Source organism: Staurois parvus, unplaced genomic scaffold (genome assembly GCF_062004578.1).
Source record: "Staurois parvus isolate SC_StPar_1 unplaced genomic scaffold, SC_StPar_1.0 ptg000047l, whole genome shotgun sequence".
NCBI classification, from domain to species: Eukaryota; Metazoa; Chordata; class Amphibia; order Anura; family Ranidae; genus Staurois; species Staurois parvus.
The window spans coordinates 7042538-7049046 of NW_028317843.1; the positions used below are offsets into that span (position 1 = coordinate 7042538).

General features: G+C 43.0%; 1 long non-coding RNA gene across 1 annotated transcript; it reads left to right on the forward strand.

Annotated features, from left to right (window-relative positions):
* Window positions 1-4626: 4626 nt before the first annotated feature.
* LOC149470409 (uncharacterized) lies at window positions 4627-5748 on the forward strand. Its single transcript, XR_016308850.1, has 2 exons — window positions 4627-4907; window positions 5515-5748. It is a non-coding gene; the product is annotated as an uncharacterized LOC149470409 (long non-coding RNA).
* The last annotated feature ends 761 nt before the right edge of the window (window positions 5749-6509 follow it).

A 6509-nucleotide genomic window follows, 5' to 3' on the forward strand; every position in this document is an offset into this window, starting at 1 on the left:
AACCCACATTCTCATTTTTTTTTTCATTTCTTGAGAGTAACTGGTCAACCCAAGTCTGATTCAGGAGACTATCATGAAGGCAGAACAGCTGGTACTGCAGATTGGCTGGCTGAGTCAAGTTCGTTCCTGGCCTGGCCGACTGGCTTGAGTCCTCTGCCTGGCTGATTGGTTTGAGTCCTGGCCTGGGTTCTGGTGAAGCGGTCTGGCTAGGCAAGATTCAGCCAGTTAAGAGCAATATTCATTTTGAACAGGACAGTGCAGGAGTCAACAGCAGGCAGGGTAGGGTACAGGGGTCAGTAGTATGTAAGGCAGTATAGAGGGGTCAGTAAAATGTAGGGCAGTGTACAGTAGTCAGTAAGATGTACAGCAGAGTACAGGGGCTAGTAAGATATAGGGAACAGTACAGGGGCTAGTAAGATATAGGGAACAGTACAGGGGCCAGTAAGATATAGGGAACAGTACAGGGGCCAGTAAGATGTAGGGCAGTGTGCAGGGGTCAGTAGTGTTTAGGACAGTGTGCAGGGGTCAGTAAGATAAAGGACAGCGTACAGGGGTCAGTAGTATGTAGGACAGAGTACAGGGGTCAGTAGTATGTAGGACAGAGTACAGGGGTCAGTAGTATGTGGGACAGAGTACAGGGGTCAGTAGTATGTGGGACAGAGTACAGGGGTCAGTAGTATGTAGGACAGAGTACAGGGGCCAGTAGTATGTAGGACAGAGTACAGGGGTCAGTAGTATGTAGGACAGAGTACAGGGGTCAGTAGTATGTAGGAACGAGTACAGGGGTCAGTAGTATGCACAGTGGAGTGCAGGGGTCAGTAGTATGTACCACGCGTTCATTAAAATCATAATGATTTTATGTCCCTTGGATTGCCTGTGGTACACAATCTTAAAAAAAAAAAAAAAAACCCTGGGTATTTTCACCTTCTGAAAATGCTAATTGTTAGAATTGAGTCAAAGGCCTGAAACAAGCATGATTTCAGAATGAAGTCAGAAATTCTACCAGGGAGCCCCTCCTTCCAGGTGACCCTGAAAATGATTTGCATGGAGGTCAGACAGCCTCTCTCAGCACTTTTTAAGAGAAAAACAAATTTCATGGTAAACACTCAGATAAAGGGGCCAGAAGGAGACAGCCATGAGGTGTGTCTGAAAACTATGCTAACTAGCTGACCCCAGGGTGTGATAACTCAGGGAGTGTGCAGGCAGTCAGAAGCTATGGTGGGAATTATCTGAATCATACTTTGTGAATATACAAGACAGCAGACTGCTGGGTGTCAAAGACCTTCTGACCTAACAGGAACTTGGAGAGAACCATAATCTAATCCACATCTGATTTTACCTTTCACTGATCTGACCTGCAAAGCCTTGTACACATGCTCAGAAAATCGTACGAAAAAGTCCGCTTTCGAAGCGATCATACAATACTCTGATTAGTACACAGCTTTCGTCTAAAGTTATTCGAAGGGACATGCATGAAAATTCTTGCACAATACCAGATCATACGATTTTCGTTTAATCCAAAAATACAATACAAGTACATTGCAAATTTTCAATACATGACATCACTTCCAAATTTGTATTCGGTCATAAAAGATTTTTTGTAACTTTAGTAACCTCTTCATTTTCAATATGAGACAAGCATGCAAAAAAAAACCCCACAGACGATCATTCGTCCGATATTCTCATTGTGTGTATGAGGCTTAAGCAGAAATCTGCTTGCAGAAACTGGTTTCCATTTAAAGAAAATGACAATCACTTATATTTGAAATCTTAACCTTACTGATACCCCTCCCAGGTCTCCCAAAGATTCACAGAGACTGATCCATGAAGTTGTTCAGACATCCTGCTGGGATGGGATAGCATTCATTTATGGTCTAATAATGGCCTTAAAATATAACGAAAGCAAAACCTTTTATTTTGTATAAAGTAGTGAAGGGTTACAACCACTGTCCATCTCTTTATGCTAGATGTGTCTCCTTAGGGAGACTTCTTTTCACTTCCTGTACTCTAGGTTGAACAGGAAGTGAGAGAATATCTTTTCAAATACAAGGATGATTAACATGGGAACAAGTGTCCCCATTGGAAGATCTCCCCTCTATTCCAGGTCTGATAGCAACTCAAACTTTCAGATTACTCTCACTTTCATTCCCAGTGACACTGGTGATCTGGACAATCAGAGAGTCATTCTCCTTAACGGGACACAGACATCAATAATAACTGAAGGCTACAAACACACTAACGTTACTTAAGCTCCTAGAAGCTATTATCACCATATTTTTTTCTGCTCCTAGAAGCTAAATAGTGTTATCCTATGTGTCCATGCACACTGCTTTAGGCTATTAGCATTTTTTGATCTTCAGCATCTAGGAGCAGAAAAAAAAATGTTTTTTGTAGGATTTTTCCAGAAAAAAAAAAAAACACGCTACTAGAATGCTCCTAAACAGCAAACCTCTTAACAGCTTTTTTTAAAGTTTTTTTTTGTACTGTAAAAAAAGGGTTTTTTGATGTACTGTAAAAAAACACTAAAAAAAACGCTAATGCTCCTAAGCGCTTCTGAATGCTACTAAAAAAAAAAAAAATGCTTGTGTGCCTAAAAAAGGTTCTAGCTCTTCACCACTATCAGTTTACACCATCATGCACAACACAACAAAATGTGCACAACACATGCATTTTTGGGCATGTTGCATTAAGAAGCCCATTTCAAATGAATGGGTTGCAAAGGACCGCAATGCATGAAAATTCAGTGCATGCTTAATTTTTGCATAGCACTGAAACACTCATTAATGCATTTTATCACCATTCAATCCTATGGGGAGGCCATTTATCCTTGGGGCACCTAATAGGGGGTCACTAATGGGAAGTATGGTGACTCTTGTACACATGTCTGGAGATTTCTGTAGTGGTAGCTGTGTGGCCTGCTGTGAGATCTTAGAGGGGCATGGATAAGTACAAGACTGGAGATTCCATAGAACAGGGCGCTGGAATGCTGTGCGGAAGTTGCTCTCAGCTTTCCTGCTCAACTGCAAATCCTGCACAGCAGCCACCCCCCTACACTTGGCCCACAGAGCGGTGTTTTCCTTCTAGTGTAATCACAGCAGAAATATGCCACTCCAGCAGGGCCATCTTAAAGGAGGGGCAAAAGGGGCAACTGCCCTGGGCCCAGTCATTGTTGTGGGGCCCAAAGCAGCTGCCCCACACTTGCCAACTGTACTGGTTTACATTCCCTTGTCCCTGGAAGTCTTTGTCCCAGGCTGTGCCTGATATCTCAGTGTGAAGTGCTGTCATTTATGCTGCCCAGCTCTGTCCTATTGCCATGTACAGATGACTCACATGTGCAGACCTAGTGTAGGCATTCACATGTAAATAACGACAGCATTCATATCTAAATAGTGGTGCCAGTGTGGCATTCATATGAAAATAGTGGGGGAAATGTGGTATTCATATCTATAAATACCCCCCCACCTTGAGGTTCCAGCCACCAGCACCCCTGCTGGTGGTCAGTGTAAATCCCCCCTTACATTGGTGGCCAGTGTAGAAATTTATTGGTTTTTGGTGTAAAATCCCCCATTACTTTGGATGTTAGTGTAAATTCCCCATTACATTGTTGGTTAGTGTAAATTTCCCTTACATTGGTCATCAATTTTAAACCCCCCTAACAGTGGTGGTCGGAGTAGAAATGTCACCTCCCATTCCCATCCAGCACTGCTACTGATCCCATCCACACCAAGCACTGACATTGATCTCATTTCCCCCCCCCCCCCCCCCCCAAGTACTGCCACTGATCCCATCAACATTCCCCCCACAACTGCCACTGATCACACCCTCCCGCCCAGCACTGCCATTGATCTCAGGAGTTTTAAGGGTTTTCGGTCTATTGGTTGGTCCCCTAACCTTCTCAGCTCATGGTGTACAGGCAGTGAGGAGATGATGTGTTGTAACCTTCAGCAACCAATCAGTGAGATGCAATTAAATGCTGTAACCTCTAGCAACCAGTCAGTCAGTGCTAAGGATGCGCAGTAACCTCTAGTAACCAATGGGTAAGCCATAATGATGTGGAATAACCTCTAACAACCAATCAGTGAGGGGTAATAATGAACAGTAACCTCTAGCAACTAGTGACCTGTAATGATGTGCAGTAACCTCTAGCAACCAATCAGTGAGCAGTAAGGATGTTCAGAAACCTCTAGCAACTAATCAGTGAACCTCAATATGTGCTGTAACCTCTAGCAACCAGTCAGTGAGCGGTAATGATATGCTGTAACCTCCAATCAATTGCTGTCTGATCTGCTGCAGTAAACTGACTGAGTTTGGCTGCTATTTATTGTGTCTCAGAGCAGATGGAGAGCGAAATTTCATGGGGGGGGGGGGGGTTGCAAGAAAATGTTTGCCCATGGCCTGTACTCCAGTACTTTTTCAGTCTGTTCTCTTCACCCAACCTGCAGCTTGCTCTCTTCCGGTTTAGATCTCTGAAGCGTGGAGGAAGGGAAACCACAAATCTGCATTTAAAGTATGAACACCTTACCTACAGAATGCAGTGCTTGGTAACTCTCTACAGCCAGATCCAAGTAGTGTTACATGGAAAAGCAATTACCCCGCCCTATGCTGACTCTGAAAGTGGTTGTAAAGCCTAAACATTTCTTACCTTAATGCATCCCCTACATGAAGGTAAACAATGTTTCAGTATGTGATCACGATCCAGTGCTGTGCCTATCTGCAGGGGACGGGCCTGATCCTATCTGTGTCTACAGATGCAGGCAGCGTGGCTAGCGAGGGTCTGCAGGTGTACTACAATAGAAAGTGGCTTCCTATGGTGGCACACTAAGAGGAGGAAGAGCCAGTAGTGCATGCAAGGGACCCCAGAAGAGGAGGTTCGGGGCCTCTCTGTGCAATACCATTGAACAGAGCAAGTAAGTATAACATATTTGGAATTTTAAAAGAAAAAAAAAAAAAAAATTTAAGCTGGGTACACACAGTTCTAAAGAAAATACACACACACACACACACACACACACACACACACACACACACGATGCAGGAATCTCCCCCAATGTGCTACTGTATTGTGATCGTAGGGATTCCTCCACTGTCAGAAAACACTAATCAGCACGGCAGCCATTGGCTGCAGACCACTGATAAAGGGAGTTTTTTTCCAGCAGAACAATCAGCTTCTGTCGAACCATGAGAGCTACACACAGATTGGAATTTGGCCAGTTCATCAGGGATAGAATTTCGATTTGTGTGTACCCAGCTTTAAAAAAGTGAAATCCACACAACCATCTGCAGTGTTATTTCAATTTGTAGCACCTAAAATGGGTGGAACATGTGTGATGGATTTGGTAAAATGCCTATTTCGTTTCCTATTGAATATTTTTATACATATTTACTTTAATACTATTTCTTTCTTCAGATTTATAAATGTTTAGCATGAATATATATGTTGTGTGAATATTTTCTGTCTGCTGGGCTTTGTGGTACTTTAAGAAATCTTTGCTTAAGAAATGTGTTTGCTCACAGGCACCGACCCCCTCCCATCGTGTGATTTCAAAGACAAAAGGAATGTTTTTCTTTCTATAAGATAAGACTTGGAAGAAGATCACACCTATACCATGACGGAGATTGTTTTCGTGTGGAAATGACCAATCAAAGACTAATATAATGCTTATGCTGTTGTCACATGACTCTTGCATCATTTTGCATACATAAGCTCATTTTCTTATTATAATAAACTAGAAGCGTTCATAGACTGAACTTGTGTGTCAGCGTGAGTCTCTTCCAGTGTGCGCACATTCCAAAGCTAGCTAGCAAAGATTAATTAGGACAGGAGCAGATGATCAACGGACACTTTTGGTCCTTATCTAATTCACATGTAACATGTTCTCCCCTGACCCCCCTGTGACAGCAGGTTGGGGATCTCATCCCCACACCCGTTGTCAGAATTTGAAAACAGCGTGGCCGTGCAGGGCTTTACCCACACGGCCTTGTCAATCATTCACAGAGCTCTTGTGAATGAAGCCTACAAGTTCCGTCACCCTTTGCGTCTGACAGCTTGTAGTTCTCACTGAGCTGCAAAGGTTCTGGTGATTGCTCTTGTAGTCCATTGAGCTTCCTGTCATTCAGTCACTGCCTACCCGTATCGGAGGTGCGGGCAGACAGCTACACTAACAGACTGCAGGAGCCAGACCACGCACCTACGATCTGCTAATCACAGGTGAAATGCTTTACAGGCTCCTAAGAAAAAAAAAAAATAGTAAATGCACCTTTTTTTTTTTTTACCTGCAAAAAAATTAGCATTTATTTATTTATTTTTTTAAAAGGTGAACTTAGCCTTTAAAGAGAAAATCAAGGCAGGAAAAAAAAAAACCTGAATCTAGTCTTGAAAACATTGCAACTTGCTAACATAGAAGTCCACTCAGTTTACCATTACTCTACGTTTAATACGTTCCTTTATTGTGTATATTTGCATCCAGATCCAGCAAGTTTCTAACACTGCTTCCTGTGGGCTCTGCAGC